Source organism: Salmo salar, chromosome 18 (genome assembly GCF_965601325.2).
Source record: "Salmo salar chromosome 18, fSalSal1, whole genome shotgun sequence".
NCBI lineage: Eukaryota > Metazoa > Chordata > Actinopteri > Salmoniformes > Salmonidae > Salmo > Salmo salar.
Genome location: NC_138308.1, coordinates 1,924,338 through 1,941,157, shown reverse-complemented (window position 1 = coordinate 1,941,157; position 16,820 = coordinate 1,924,338). Strand labels below are relative to the sequence as shown.

Below are 16,820 nucleotides of genomic sequence, written 5' to 3'. Positions count from 1 at the left end.
GTTCACCTGCCTCTGTTAGTCTAGTGTCTTCTGTATTGTTCTCTGTGGATTGTACTGTAAACAGTAGATTGTACTGTAAATATTGTAAACAAACATTTTTGATAATAAAAAAAAAAAAAAAAAAAAAAATCACATTTGCTTCACACGCGAAAGGTCCTTGGTTCGAAACCGGGCGGAAACAAAACTCATTGACACATTCTGAAGTACCATAGTGGTAACAGAAAATTTCATGAATTCTTTATTTTGGAAATTCGAATACGTGCCATGAATATCTGTAAAATTCGGTTTACTTCTTGCAGGAAAATCAAGCAGAAGTTTCTGTAGTGTAGTGGTTATCACGTTCGCTTTACACGCGAAAGGTCCTCGGGCGGAAACAGTGCTCTTTGACACCTGCAGTAGGTACAGTACTTTTAAAAGAGAATAGTTATTTTCATAAATGCCTAAATTTGGAAATTTCAACACGTGCCATGAATATCTGTAAAATTCGGTTTACTCCTTGCAGCTAAATGTAGCAGCAGTTTCTGTAGTGTAGTGGTTATCACGTTAGCTTTACACGTGAAAGGTCCTCAGTTTGAAACCAGGAGGAAACACTGCTCTTTGACATGTGCAGTAGGTACTGTACTATTAACAGAGAATAGTTATTTTCATAAATGCCTACTTTTGGAAATTTGAACACGTGCCATGAATATCTGTAAAATTCTGTTTACTTCTTGCAGGAAAATCAAGCAGCACTTTCTGTAGTGTAGTGGTTATCGCGTTTGCTTTACACGCGAAAGGTCCTCGGTTCGAAACCGGGCGGAAACAGTGCTCTTTGACAAGTGCAGTAGGTACTCTACTATTAACAGAGAATAGTTTTTTTCATAAATGCCTAATTTTGGAAATTTGAACACGTGCCATGAATATCTGTAAAATTCGGTTTACTCCTTGCAGATAATTGTTGCAGAAGTTTCTGTAGTGTAGTGGTTATCAGGTTCGCTTAACACGCGAAAGGTCCTCGGTTCGAAACCGGGCGGAAACAGAGCTCTTTGACACGTGCAGTAGGTACTGTACTTTCAACAAAGAATTGTTATTTTCATGAATTCTGTATTTTGGAAATTCGAATACGTGCCATGAATATCTGTAAAATTCGGTTTACTCCTCGCAGCTAAATGTAGCAGCAGTTTCTGTAGTGTAGTGGTTATCACGTTTGCTTCACACGCGAAAGGTCCCTGGTTCGAAACCGGGCGGAAACAACACTCATTGACACATTGTGATTTACCGTAGTGGTAACAGAAAATTTCATGAATTCTTTATTTTGGAAATTCGAATACGTGCCCTGAATATCTGTAAAATTCGGTTTACTTCTTGCAGGAAAATCAAGCAGAAGTTTCTGTAGTGTAGTGGTTATCACGTTCGCTTTACACGCGAAAGGTCCTCGGTTCGAAACCGGGCGGAAACAGTGCTCTTTGACACCTGCAGTAGGTACAGTACTTTTAAAAGAGAATAGTTATTTTCATAAATGCCTAAATTTGGAAATTTCAACACGTGCCATGAATATCTGTAAAATTCGGTTTACTCCTTGCAGCTAAATGTAGCAGCAGTTTCTGTAGTGTAGTGGTTATCACGTTAGCTTTACACGTGAAAGGTCCTCAGTTTGAAACCAGGAGGAAACACTGCTCTTTGACATGTGCAGTAGGTACTGTACTATTAACAGAGAATAGTTATTTTCATAAATGCCTACTTTTGGAAATTTGAACACGTGCCATGAATATCTGTAAAATTCTGTTTACTTCTTGCAGGAAAATCAAGCAGCACTTTCTGTAGTGTAGTGGTTATCGCGTTTGCTTTACACGCGAAAGGTCCTCGGTTCGAAACCGGGCGGAAACAGTGCTCTTTGACAAGTGCAGTAGGTACTCTACTATTAACAGAGAATAGTTTTTTTCATAAATGCCTAATTTTGGAAATTTGAACACGTGCCATGAATATCTGTAAAATTCGGTTTACTCCTTGCAGATAATTGTTGCAGAAGTTTCTGTAGTGTAGTGGTTATCAGGTTCGCTTAACACGCGAAAGGTCCTCGGTTCGAAACCGGGCGGAAACAGAGCTCTTTGACACGTGCAGTAGGTACTGTACTTTCAACAAAGAATTGTTATTTTCATGAATTCTGTATTTTGGAAATTCGAATACGTGCCATGAATATCTGTAAAATTCGGTTTACTCCTCGCAGCTAAATGTAGCAGCAGTTTCTGTAGTGTAGTGGTTATCACGTTTGCTTCACACGCGAAAGGTCCCTGGTTCGAAACCGGGCGGAAACAACACTCATTGACACATTGTGATTTACCGTAGTGGTAACAGAAAATTTCATGAATTCTTTATTTTGGAAATTCGAATACGTGCCCTGAATATCTGTAAAATTCGGTTTACTTCTTGCAGGAAAATCAAGCAGAAGTTTCTGTAGTGTAGTGGTTATCACGTTCGCTTTACACGCGAAAGGTCCTCGGTTCGAAACCGGGCGGAAACAGTGCTCTTTGACACCTGCAGTAGGTACAGTACTTTTAAAAGAGAATAGTTATTTTCATAAATGCCTAAATTTGGAAATTTCAACACGTGCCATGAATATCTGTAAAATTCGGTTTACTCCTTGCAGCTGAATGTAGCAGCAGTGTCTGTAGTGTAGTGGTTATCACGTTCGCTTTACACGTGAAAGGTCCTCAGTTTGAAACCGGGAGGAAACAGTGCTCTTTGACATGTGCAGTAGGTACTGTACTATTAACAGAGAATAGTTATTTTCATAAATGCCTAATTTTGGAAATTTGAACACGTGCCATGAATATCTGTAAAATTCGGTTTACTCCTTGCAGATAATTGTTGAAGCAGTTTCTGTAGTGTAGCGGTTATCACGTTTGCTTAACACGTGAAAGGTCCTCGGTTTGAAACCGGGCGGAAACAGAGCTCTTTGACACGTGCAGTAGGTACTGTACTTTCAACAAAGAATTGTTATTTTCATGAATTCTGTATTTTGGAAATTCGAATACGTGCCATGAATATCTGTAAAATTCGATTTACTCCTCGCAGCTAATTGTAGCAGTAGTTTCTGTGGTCTAGTGGTTATCACGTTTGCTTCACACGCCCCTTTTTGGAGTTTCAGGAAGTGGAAGAGAAGCAGGCGTCTGAGTGCTTGAGAGAGAATATCGTTTTTTTTGGAGGTCTAGTTGACTTATAAGTTTGAAAGTTTGTGAGTGACTGTAGTGAAGTTTCTGTGAAACGTTTTTGCTATTGTCCCCCATCAGCGTGAGCTGTTTGGGGGATATTGCTTAAAATAACCGGACGGACAACATGGCTTCGACATCAAGAATACAAACGACGACGAGAAAGGACAACAGTGAAATCAGAATGTTAAACGAAGAACTGAAAAAAAGAACATATGAGAAGGAACTGACGGTGAACGTGGAAATAAGTGGAGAAGGGAAAATAACAACGATGGAATTGCTGAGAGGAATAAAGGAAGTTTGCGGAACAATACTGGGATGTCGAATGAAAGACGGGAATAAGTATGAAGTAACAATGTCTCATGTAAATGGAAAAGAAAGACTAATAGACGGGCTAAAGATAAAGAACTGTCAAATCATGGCTAAAGAACTAGGGAACGATGAGCTGGTGGTGTCCTTTTTGAACTTGCCCGCATACATTACGGATGAGGAGATAGAAGAGAAACTAAAAGGCTGGAAGGTGAAGGCGACCACGCCAATCAAGAGGAGGATGTGGCCAGGAACGGACATTGTAGATGGGACAAGATTTTGCAAGGTAAAGTTTACAGACAATGTGCAATCCTTGCCATATTCTACAAAATTTAACACTGTCGAGGGATTTGAATATTTTCGTGTAATCCACGACAATCAAGTGAAGGTATGTAGATTATGTATTCAGCCGGGGCACATACTTAAGGAATGTCCGGAATTCACATGCCACAAATGTAGTGAACAAGGGCATTATGCCAGAGAATGTCGGAACATAGGAAATGTGTGCAAAATGTGTGACAGACCTAAAGTTAGATGTAGCTGTAATAAGGGAGAAAATCACTTACTTTTGCAAACAATGGACCTCACGTCTGAGGAAGAGGGGAGTGTGCCTATGGAGAGGGAGGATGAGAGTGACATGGAGAGTGTGACTCCAGAGACAGTGGCAGATAAGCTTGAAGAGCCTGTAATGTCTCCTGGCAAAGCACGAGACGCCGTTTTAGTCTCTGCTGCTGACAAGGTGGAACAGCAGCACATGATGGGTGAAAGACATACACAGGTAGAGATGGTGCAAGGTGCTTCTCAGGTGCCTGAGCCAGCTTTAAGCCTGTGTAAAAATTACACCAAAGAGTGAGCTGGGTCCATTGAAGTCACGGGCACTGTTAAAGCGCACTTTTCAAAAGGCTTCCCCGCCGATCCCCCCAAAAATCCAAATAAAGAGACGGATGATGAAATAGATAGTGAGGATCTTCAGTTGTTTGTAAAAAATAAGAGGTCATTGTCGAAAACCAGGGAGATGATGGGTTTTGGAAAAAAGAAAAAGTAGGATTTTTAAGGACTTGTTTGGCTCTGATTATACTTCTGCACACATTCATAATGATTACAGTCGCATCCCTAAATGGTAACAGTTTGAGAAACATGAGCAAATTTGAGCAGGTATTAGTGTCTGTTAAGGCAGACATGTTGTGTTTTCAAGAGACCAATTGGACAGACTCCAAAATGCAGGAGATTAAGAGTAAATGGTCAGATTTAATTTTTTGTAGTCATGGAGGGGATAAAACATGTGGTGTGGCTATTTTGATAAAAAATGATGTGGTGCAAAATGTAAAAGAAATATATGCTGACAATGATGGCAGACTTATTGTAATTGAATTTGAAGTTCAAAATGTAGTTTTTCGTTTAATTAATGTTTATGCTTCAAACATTGAATCTGAAAGGAGAGAAATGTTTCACAAATTAAAAACACTGTGCTCAGAAAACTGTATACTGATAGGAGATTTTAATGTGAGGTGTAGTAGAATGGATGCCTCTAGTTGTGCTAAATTCAGATATGACTCTTCTAGAAATGCATTATGGAAACTTATGAATGAGGAGAATCTAGTAGATATATGGAGGGCTGAAAATCCAAACAGAAGAGTATTCTCTAGAAGGCAGGTGGTTCTAAAGGAATTAAAACAAAGCAGAATTGATTTATGTCTAGCAAAACAAGAATTGGTGCAGAATGTTAAGAAGGTGTCATATACCTTTACAGCATATAGTGATCATGCAGTAATGTCATTTCAAATGGGTTTTGGTGTGGAGAGGAGAGGGGGAGGTGTCTGGTGTTTAAATGCCAGTCTGTTAAAGGAGGAAGGATATAGAAATGAAATTGTTGAATGTATTAATGATGAAATGTCTAATGTACTGTTAAAAGAGAATGTGTGTTTATGGTGGGAGGAAGTGAAAGTAAAAGTAAAAAATAGGAGTATTAGGTACGCAAAAAATCATAACCGTTTAGATAAGCAGAAAGAAATAATGCTTAGGAATAGGATGTTGCATGAACTTGAAAAGGCTGATACGGATCCAGACTATGATGTTGTGAATTATTTGAAAATCCATGCAGAGCTGGGTCGTTATGAAAAAAATAAATGTTTGGGTGCTATTGTTAGGAGCAGGGCACAGTACGCTTTGGAGGGAGAGAAATGTACATCCTTTTTTTTGGGTCTGGAAAAAAGAAAACAAACTAAGAGTTACATTGTAGAGTTGGAAGATGAAAGAGGTGTAAAGGTAAACGATTTTGTTGGGATCTTAGAGACAGTTGAAACCTTTTACAGAAATCTTTACAAAAAGAATGATGTAGATAAAGTGTGTGTTGTAAAAGTGTTGGATACAATTAGTGCCAAAGTATCGCAGGCAGATAGAATGATGTGTGATGAAGAGATTTCGATTATGGAAATCAAGGAAGCAATTGTTAGCACGCAAGGTAATAAAAGTCCGGGTTTGGATGGTTTAACAAATGAGTTCTATAAAGTCTTTGTAGATATTTTGGCACCCATTTTAGTGAGGGTGTTTCATTATATGGAAGAGAATAAGGAAATCCCTGAGTCTATGTCAACTGGAATGTTAACGATCTTATTCAAAAATAGGGGCAGTAGATTAAAGTTAGAAAATTATAGGCCTATTAGCCTTCTAAATTCGGATTATAAGATACTGACTAAAGTGTTAGCGAATAGGATGAAAAAGGTGATTGGGAGTATTATTGAATCAACACAAGCCTACGGCATACCTGGAAGAGATATTGCAGATGTAATTTGTACAATTAGGGATGTTGTTAATCAAATGAAAAATGAAGGTGGTATAGTTTTAAGTTTGGACTTTAACAAAGCTTTCGATAGAGTGGAGCACAGCTTTTTATTACAGACTTTGGAGAGGTTTGGGTTTGGGCCAAAGTTTGTATCTTGGATCAACCTGTTGTATAGTGGGGCTAAAAGTTGTGTTAAATGTAACGGAGTGTTAACAGATACTTTCCCTGTGGAGAGGTCAGTAAGGCAGGGCTGTCCTTTGTCAGCTCTGCTGTACAGTGTTTCTACAGAACCGTTAGCTACATTGATAAATAGTAATAAAGAAGTAAGGGGTGTTGGAATCCCAGGTGGTGGTGTCAGTGTTGTACATCAGTACGCTGATGACACTACTTGTACTGTGAAGGATATAGAAAGTATTGGAAGCATTATGGGGATCATAGATATATATGGCAAGGCATCGGGTGCTAAAGTTAATATAGAGAAGACTGAAATAATGTTTGTTGGGGATATCAATGTAAACGGGTGTGAGATTCCATTCAAGAGCGCAAAGGATTTTATTAAAGTGCTGGGAGTAAACATTGGTGTAAAGGAGAAAGAGGCAAAAGATATAACTTGGACTGGGATACTTAATAAAGTCAAGCTAACGTTGAATTTCTGGAAAAATAGAAAACTAAAGTTACAAGGGAAAGTAATTGTTGCAAATGCTTTGGTATTATCCAAATTTGTGTATGTTTTGGGAGTCCTGGACATGCCGGAGTGGGTCCTAAATGAATTGAATAATGTGGTGTCAAATTTTATTTGGGATGGTAAAGGAGTGAGAATATCTCAGAAAACATTGATTGCTGACTATGTGGATGGAGGTTTAAAACTTGTAGATTTAGATGTCAAAAGAAAAGCTATTAGGATAAAAACAGTAAAGAAATATTTGTATGACAGTGAAGATTATGGCTGGAAACACTTCTTTAGAGTCTACTTAGAGGAGAGTGGTGGTTGTGAGGATAATGGTTTATTGATGGGGCTTAAAAGGGCAATGTTTGAAAAGGTACCAGATTTTTATAAAGAGGTGCTAAATGCATGGGCAGAGTTGTTGCCTAATGTATATTATGAATGTGGACATATTGACCTGATTATGAATCAACCTATATTTCTGAATGAGAAAATCAAGAACAAAGAAAAAGTTTTGTATAATAAAGTATTTATGAGTGCAGGTCTACGGCAAATAAAAGATTATACATATGAGGTAATTCCAGGGTTTTTACCTGGGGAAGCTATTTTTGACATAATCAATGAATGGGATGAAGAGGTGGGAAGGGGAACAGTGAATAATATGTATGACAAGATAAAGAATAGTATACCAAGAGCATGGGTTGATTTAATAAATAGTGAAGTTGAAAGAGAAGATTTATTTGTATTTCCTAATTTGTTCATTGGTAGCAGTAAGAAGAAAGTACATTTATCTAGTATACCAGTGAAAAGATTGTATAGAATAATGGTAGGAAAAGTGTGTAGAAGGCTGAGAAATTTTGGAAAGTAGTTTTTCCGGAATTGGATGAAAAAAAGATATGGGGAAATTTAAATGTAAAATATAATAGTAAGGAGTGTGAAAATAATGATTTCAAACTAAGACATAATAGAATATTTACAAAGGTGGTGCTAAAGAAAATTAATTGTGAGATAGAAAGGGAATGCGACGTATGTGGACGTTTCCCGGAAACTCTTATGCATTTGTTTATAGAATGTGAGGATTTAAAATATTTTTTTTGTAAAGTTAAGGAAATGTTATGTAGAAACTGGGGGGGAGATTTCGTGAAAAAGTATGCGTGGGAGGAACTTTTGTTATTTGGAGTGTCTGGTAAATGTGAGGGTGCTAATGTGTGTTTGTTGAATATGGTTTTGAGTTTTGTGAGGTATGCTATTTTTTGTAGGAGGAATTATGTTTCTTTTGACAGAAAGAGGGTTCAGGTGTGGAGTATCTTTATAGCACTGTTCAGTAAACACATAGATATGTTGTTTAATTATGGGATGGAACATTTTGATGAGTCTTTTGTTGAAGGGAGTGGGTTAATTTCACGAGAGGAGAGTGGAGGTATCACTTATAATTTTTGAAAGCACTGTTTTGATATTTTCTTTGTTGATAATTTGATAGGGGGTGAATTGTTCACCTGCCTCTGTTAGTCTAGTGTCTTCTGTATTGTTCTCTGTGGATTGTACTGTAAACAGTAGATTGTACTGTAAATATTGTAAACAAACATTTTTGATAATAAAAAAAAAAAAAAAAAAAAAATCACGTTTGCTTCACACGCGAAAGGTCCCTGGTTCGAAACCGGGCGGAAACAACACTCATTGACACATTGTGATTTACCGTAGTGGTAACAGAAAATTTCATGAATTCTTTATTTTGGAAATTCGAATACGTGCCCTGAATATCTGTAAAATTCGGTTTACTTCTTGCAGGAAAATCAAGCAGAAGTTTCTGTAGTGTAGTGGTTATCACGTTCGCTTTACACGCGAAAGGTCCTCGGTTCGAAACCGGGCGGAAACAGTGCTCTTTGACACCTGCAGTAGGTACAGTACTTTTAAAAGAGAATAGTTATTTTCATAAATGCCTAAATTTGGAAATTTCAACACGTGCCATGAATATCTGTAAAATTCGGTTTACTCCTTGCAGCTGAATGTAGCAGCAGTGTCTGTAGTGTAGTGGTTATCACGTTCGCTTTACACGTGAAAGGTCCTCAGTTTGAAACCGGGAGGAAACAGTGCTCTTTGACATGTGCAGTAGGTACTGTACTATTAACAGAGAATAGTTATTTTCATAAATGCCTAATTTTGGAAATTTGAACACGTGCCATGAATATCTGTAAAATTCGGTTTACTCCTTGCAGATAATTGTTGAAGCAGTTTCTGTAGTGTAGCGGTTATCACGTTTGCTTAACACGTGAAAGGTCCTCGGTTTGAAACCGGGCGGAAACAGAGCTCTTTGACACGTGCAGTAGGTACTGTACTTTCAACAAAGAATTGTTATTTTCATGAATTCTGTATTTTGGAAATTCGAATACGTGCCATGAATATCTGTAAAATTCGATTTACTCCTCGCAGCTAATTGTAGCAGTAGTTTCTGTGGTCTAGTGGTTATCACGTTTGCTTCACACGCCCCTTTTTGGAGTTTCAGGAAGTGGAAGAGAAGCAGGCGTCTGAGTGCTTGAGAGAGAATATCGTTTTTTTTGGAGGTCTAGTTGACTTATAAGTTTGAAAGTTTGTGAGTGACTGTAGTGAAGTTTCTGTGAAACGTTTTTGCTATTGTCCCCCATCAGCGTGAGCTGTTTGGGGGATATTGCTTAAAATAACCGGACGGACAACATGGCTTCGACATCAAGAATACAAACGACGACGAGAAAGGACAACAGTGAAATCAGAATGTTAAACGAAGAACTGAAAAAAAGAACATATGAGAAGGAACTGACGGTGAACGTGGAAATAAGTGGAGAAGGGAAAATAACAACGATGGAATTGCTGAGAGGAATAAAGGAAGTTTGCGGAACAATACTGGGATGTCGAATGAAAGACGGGAATAAGTATGAAGTAACAATGTCTCATGTAAATGGAAAAGAAAGACTAATAGACGGGCTAAAGATAAAGAACTGTCAAATCATGGCTAAAGAACTAGGGAACGATGAGCTGGTGGTGTCCTTTTTGAACTTGCCCGCATACATTACGGATGAGGAGATAGAAGAGAAACTAAAAGGCTGGAAGGTGAAGGCGACCACGCCAATCAAGAGGAGGATGTGGCCAGGAACGGACATTGTAGATGGGACAAGATTTTGCAAGGTAAAGTTTACAGACAATGTGCAATCCTTGCCATATTCTACTAAATTTAACACTGTCGAGGGATTTGAATATTTTCGTGTAATCCACGACAATCAAGTGAAGGTATGTAGATTATGTATTCAGCCGGGGCACATACTTAAGGAATGTCCGGAATTCACATGCCACAAATGTAGTGAACAAGGGCATTATGCCAGAGAATGTCGGAACATAGGAAATGTGTGCAAAATGTGTGACAGACCTAAAGTTAGATGTAGCTGTAATAAGGGAGAAAATCACTTACTTTTGCAAACAATGGACCTCACGTCTGAGGAAGAGGGGAGTGTGCCTATGGAGAGGGAGGATGAGAGTGACATGGAGAGTGTGACTCCAGAGACAGTGGCAGATAAGCTTGAAGAGCCTGTAATGTCTCCTGGCAAAGCACGAGACGCCGTTTTAGTCTCTGCTGCTGACAAGGTGGAACAGCAGCACATGATGGGTGAAAGACATACACAGGTAGAGATGGTGCAAGGTGCTTCTCAGGTGCCTGAGCCAGCTTTAAGCCTGTGTAAAAATTACACCAAAGAGTGGGCTGGGTCCACTGAAGTCACGGGCACTGTTAAAGCGCACTTTTCAAAAGGCTTCCCCGCCGATCCCCCCAAAAATCCAAATAAAGAGACGGATGATGAAATAGATAGTGAGGATCTTCAGTTGTTTGTAAAAAATAAGAGGTCATTGTCGAAAACCAGGGAGATGATGGGTTTTGGAAAAAAGAAAAAGTAGGATTTTTAAGGACTTGTTTGGCTCTGATTATACTTCTGCACACATTCATAATGATTACAGTCGCATCCCTAAATGGTAACAGTTTGAGAAACATGAGCAAATTTGAGCAGGTATTAGTGTCTGTTAAGGCAGACATGTTGTGTTTTCAAGAGACCAATTGGACAGACTCCAAAATGCAGGAGATTAAGAGTAAATGGTCAGATTTAATTTTTTGTAGTCATGGAGGGGATAAAACATGTGGTGTGGCTATTTTGATAAAAAATGATGTGGTGCAAAATGTAAAAGAAATATATGCTGACAATGATGGCAGACTTATTGTAATTGAATTTGAAGTTCAAAATGTAGTTTTTCGTTTAATTAATGTTTATGCTTCAAACATTGAATCTGAAAGGAGAGAAATGTTTCACAAATTAAAAACACTGTGCTCAGAAAACTGTATACTGATAGGAGATTTTAATGTGAGGTGTAGTAGAATGGATGCCTCTAGTTGTGCTAAATTCAGATATGACTCTTCTAGAAATGCATTATGGAAACTTATGAATGAGGAGAATCTAGTAGATATATGGAGGGCTGAAAATCCAAACAGAAGAGTATTCTCTAGAAGGCAGGTGGTTCTAAAGGAATTAAAACAAAGCAGAATTGATTTATGTCTAGCAAAACAAGAATTGGTGCAGAATGTTAAGAAGGTGTCATATACCTTTACAGCATATAGTGATCATGCAGTAATGTCATTTCAAATGGGTTTTGGTGTGGAGAGGAGAGGGGGAGGTGTCTGGTGTTTAAATGCCAGTCTGTTAAAGGAGGAAGGATATAGAAATGAAATTGTTGAATGTATTAATGATGAAATGTCTAATGTACTGTTAAAAGAGAATGTGTGTTTATGGTGGGAGGAAGTGAAAGTAAAAGTAAAAAATAGGAGTATTAGGTACGCAAAAAATCATAACCGTTTAGATAAGCAGAAAGAAATAATGCTTAGGAATAGGATGTTGCATGAACTTGAAAAGGCTGATACGGATCCAGACTATGATGTTGTGAATTATTTGAAAATCCATGCAGAGCTGGGTCGTTATGAAAAAAATAAATGTTTGGGTGCTATTGTTAGGAGCAGGGCACAGTACGCTTTGGAGGGAGAGAAATGTACATCCTTTTTTTTGGGTCTGGAAAAAAGAAAACAAACTAAGAGTTACATTGTAGAGTTGGAAGATGAAAGAGGTGTAAAGGTAAACGATTTTGTTGGGATCTTAGAGACAGTTGAAACCTTTTACAGAAATCTTTACAAAAAGAATGATGTAGATAAAGTGTGTGTTGTAAAAGTGTTGGATACAATTAGTGCCAAAGTATCGCAGGCAGATAGAATGATGTGTGATGAAGAGATTTCGATTATGGAAATCAAGGAAGCAATTGTTAGCACGCAAGGTAATAAAAGTCCGGGTTTGGATGGTTTAACAAATGAGTTCTATAAAGTCTTTGTAGATATTTTGGCACCCATTTTAGTGAGGGTGTTTCATTATATGGAAGAGAATAAGGAAATCCCTGAGTCTATGTCAACTGGAATGTTAACGATCTTATTCAAAAATAGGGGCAGTAGATTAAAGTTAGAAAATTATAGGCCTATTAGCCTTCTAAATTCGGATTATAAGATACTGACTAAAGTGTTAGCGAATAGGATGAAAAAGGTGATTGGGAGTATTATTGAATCAACACAAGCCTACGGCATACCTGGAAGAGATATTTCAGATGTAATTTGTACAATTAGGGATGTTGTTAATCAAAGGAAAAATGAAGGTGGTATAGTTTTAAATTTGGACTTTAACAAAGCTTTCGATAGAGTGGAGCACAGCTTTTTATTACAGACTTTGGAGAGGTTTGGGTTTGGGCCAAAGTTTGTATCTTGGATCAACCTGTTGTATAGTGGGGCTAAAAGTTGTGTTAAATGTAACGGAGTGTTAACAGATACTTTCCCTGTGGAGAGGTCAGTAAGGCAGGGCTGTCCTTTGTCAGCTCTGCTGTACAGTGTTTCTACAGAACCGTTAGCTACATTGATAAATAGTAATAAAGAAGTAAGGGGTGTTGGAATCCCAGGTGGTGGTGTCAGTGTTGTACATCAGTACGCTGATGACACTACTTGTACTGTGAAGGATATAGAAAGTATTGGAAGCATTATGGGGATCATAGATATATATGGCAAGGCATCGGGTGCTAAAGTTAATATAGAGAAGACTGAAATAATGTTTGTTGGGGATATCAATGTAAACGGGTGTGAGATTCCATTCAAGAGCGCAAAGGATTTTATTAAAGTGCTGGGAGTAAACATTGGTGTAAAGGAGAAAGAGGCAAAAGATATAACTTGGACTGGGATCCTTAATAAAGTCAAGCTAACGTTGAATTTCTGGAAAAATAGAAAACTAAAGTTACAAGGGAAAGTAATTGTTGCAAATGCTTTGGTATTATCCAAATTTGTGTATGTTTTGGGAGTCCTCGACATGCCGGAGTGGGTCCTAAATGAATTGAATAATGTGGTGACAAATTTTATATGGGATGGTAAAGGAGTGAGAATATCTCAGAAAACATTGATTGCTGACTATGTGGATGGAGGTTTAAAACTTGTAGATTTAGATGTCAAAAGAAAAGCTATTAGGATAAAAACAGTAAAGAAATATTTGTATGACAGTGAAGATTATGGCTGGAAACACTTCTTTAGAGTCTACTTAGAGGAGAGTGGTGGTTGTGAGGATAATGCTTTATTGATGGGGCTTAAAAGGGCAATGTTTGAAAAGGTACCAGATTTTTATAAAGAGGTGCTAAATGCATGGGCAGAGTTGTTGCCTAATGTATATTATGAATGTGGACATATTGACCTGATTATGAATCAACCTATATTTCTGAATGAGAAAATCAAGAACAAAGAAAAAGTTTTGTATAATAAAGTATTTATGAGTGCAGGTCTATGGCAAATAAAAGATTATACATATGAGGTAATTCCAGGGTTTTTACCTGGGGAAGCTATTTTTGACATAATCAATGAATGGGATGAAGAGGTGGGAAGGGGAACAGTGAATAATATGTATGACAAGATAAAGAATAGTATACCAAGAGCATGGGTTGATTTAATAAATAGTGAAGTTGAAAGAAAAGATTTATTTGTATTTCCTAATTTGTTCATTGGTAGCAGTAAGAAGAAAGTACATTTATCTAGTATACCAGTGAAAAGATTGTATAGAATAATGGTAGGAAAAGTGTGTAGAAGGCCGGCTGCTGAGAAATTTTGGAAAGTAGTTTTTCCGGAATTGGATGAAAAAAAGATATGGGGAAATTTAAATGTAAAATATAATAGTAAGGAGTGTGAAAATAATGATTTCAAACTAAGACATAATAGAATATTTACAAAGGTGGTGCTAAAGAAAATTAATTGTGAGATAGAAAGGGAATGCGACGTATGTGGACGTTTCCCGGAAACTCTTATGCATTTGTTTCTAGAATGTGAGGATTTAAAATAATTTTTTTGTAAAGTTAAGGAAATGTTATGTAGAAACTGGGGGGGAGATTTCGTGAAAAAGTATGCGTGGGAGGAACTTTTGTTATTTGGAGTGTCTGGTAAATGTGAGGGTGCTAATGTGTGTTTGTTGAATATGGTTTTGAGTTTTGTGAGGTATGCTATTTTTTGTAGGAGGAATTATGTTTCTTTTGACAGAAAGAGGGTTCAGGTGTGGAGTATCTTTATAGCACTGTTCAGTAAACACATAGATATGTTGTTTAATTATGGGATGGAACATTTTGATGAGTCTTTTGTTGAAGGGAGTGGGTTAATTTCACGAGAGGAGAGTGGAGGTATCACTTATAATTTTTGAAAGCACTGTTTTGATAATTTGATAGGGGGTGAATTGTTCACCTGCCTCTGTTAGTCTAGTGTCTTCTGTATTGTTCTCTGTGGATTGTACTGTAAACAGTAGATTGTACTGTAAATATTGTAAACAAACATTTTTGATAATAAAAAAAAAAAAATAAAAAAAAATCACGTTCGCTTAACACGTGGAAGGTCCTCGGTTCGAAACCCGGCGGAAACAGAGCTCTTTGACACGTGCAGTAGGTACTGTACTTTCAACAAAGAATTGTTATTTCATAAATTCTGTATTTTGGAAATTCGAATACGTGCCCTGAATATCTGTAAAATTCAGTTTACTTCTTGCAGGAAAACCAAGCAGCAGTTTCTGTAGTGTAGTGGTTATCACTTTCGCTTTACACGCGAAAGGTCCTCGGTTCGAAACCGGGCGGAAACAGTGCTCTTTGACACGTGCATTAGGTACAGTAATTTTAAAAGAGAATAGTTATTTTCATAAATGCCTAAATTTGGAAATTTCAACACATGCCATGAATATCTGTCAAATTCGGTTTACTCCTTGCAGATAATTGTCGAAGCAGTTTCTGTAGTGTAGCGGTTATCCCGTTCGCTTAACCTCTTGGGGCTAGGTGGGACGCTAGCGTGCCACCTGTGGTGCACTCCATCAACAGCAGGTGCATTTCAAGAGCGGCAAATTTGAATCCAAATAAATGTCAAAATTCAAATTTTTCAAAAATACAACTATGTTACACCATTTGAAAGATAAACATCTCCTTAATCTAACCACGTTTTACGATTTCAAAAAGGTTTTACGGCGAAAGCATAAATTTAGAGTATGTTAGGACAGTACATTTACAAGAGTTGTGTGTAATGTTTTGTCAAGTCAAAGACAGGGTCACCAAAACCATAAAACCAGCTAAAATGATACACTAACCTTTTACAATCTCCATCAGATGACACTCCTAGGACATTATGTTAGACAATGCATGCATTTTTAGTTCTATCAAGTTCATATTTATATACAAAAACAGCGTTTTACTATGGCATTGATGTTGAGGAAATCGTTTCCCTCCAATAACCGGCAGTCAAGTCAGCGTCACAAATTAAATAATTAAAATTAGAAAACATTGGTAAAATATTATATTGTCATTTAAAGAATTATAGATTTACATCTTTTGAACGCAATCAACTTGCCAGATTTAAAAATAACCTTACTGGGAAATCACACTTTGCAATAATCTGAGCACTGTGCCCAGAAAAATACGCGTTGCGATACAGACTAGACGTCATGTTGGGGAGATCTAAAATCGAAAATACTATGTAAATAATCCATTACCTTTGATTCTCTTCATCAGATGTCACTTCCAGGTATCACAGGTCCATAACGAATGTAGTTTTGTTCAAAAAAGCTCATCATTTATGTCCAAAAATCTCCGTCTCGTTAGCACATGATGTAAGCCAGCCGGACTTCTCGTCATGAACGAGGGGAAAAAATATATTTCCGTTCGTTCAAACATGTCAAACGTTGTATAGCATAAATCATTAGGGCCTTTTTTAACCAGAACATGAATAATATTCAAGGTGGACGAATGCATAGCCTTTTATAACGTATTGGAACGAGGGTACCCAACATGAAGTAGCGCGCCAGGTGTCTAATGGGACATCACCGTTCCATGGCTCTTGTTCGGTCAGATCTCCCTCCAGAAGACTCAAAACACTTTGTAAAGGCTGGTGACATCTAGTGGAAGCAATAGGAAGTGCCAAAATATTCCTAAACCCCTGTGTTTTTCAATGGGATAGCTTTAAAGTCAATACAACACATCAGGTATCCACTTCCTGTCAGAAAATGTCTCAGGGTTTTGCCTGCCAAATGAGTTCTGTTATACTCACAGACACCATTCAAACAGTTTTGGAAACTTTAGAGTGTTTTCTATCCATATATAATAAGTATATGCATATTCTAGTTACTGGGTAGGATTAGTAACCAGATTAAATCGGGTACATTTTTTTTATCCAGACGTGCAAATGCTGCCCCCTAGACCCAACAGGTTAACACGCGAAAGGTCCTCGGTTCGAAACCGGGCGGAAACAGTGCTCTTTGACACGTGCAGTAGGTACAGT

At 37.7% G+C, this 16,820-nt stretch overlaps 6 non-coding genes across 6 annotated transcripts; all 6 read left to right on the top strand.

Moving 5' to 3' along the window:
* Positions 1-1,159: 1,159 nt before the first annotated feature.
* On the top strand, positions 1,160-1,232 carry trnav-cac (transfer RNA valine (anticodon CAC)). The gene has a single exon. It is a non-coding gene; the product is annotated as a tRNA-Val (tRNA).
* Positions 1,233-1,365: 133 nt separating this feature from the next.
* On the top strand, positions 1,366-1,438 carry trnav-uac (transfer RNA valine (anticodon UAC)). Its single transcript has one exon. It is a non-coding gene; the product is annotated as a tRNA-Val (tRNA).
* A 783-nt stretch (positions 1,439-2,221) lies between these two features.
* On the top strand, positions 2,222-2,294 carry trnav-cac (transfer RNA valine (anticodon CAC)). The gene has a single exon. It is a non-coding gene; the product is annotated as a tRNA-Val (tRNA).
* Positions 2,295-2,427: 133 nt separating this feature from the next.
* trnav-uac (transfer RNA valine (anticodon UAC)) lies at positions 2,428-2,500 on the top strand. Its single transcript has one exon. It is a non-coding gene; the product is annotated as a tRNA-Val (tRNA).
* A 6,246-nt stretch (positions 2,501-8,746) lies between these two features.
* Positions 8,747-8,819, top strand: trnav-uac (transfer RNA valine (anticodon UAC)). Its single transcript has one exon. It is a non-coding gene; the product is annotated as a tRNA-Val (tRNA).
* Positions 8,820-15,065: 6,246 nt separating this feature from the next.
* trnav-uac (transfer RNA valine (anticodon UAC)) lies at positions 15,066-15,138 on the top strand. The gene has a single exon. It is a non-coding gene; the product is annotated as a tRNA-Val (tRNA).
* Positions 15,139-16,820: the final 1,682 nt, after the last annotated feature.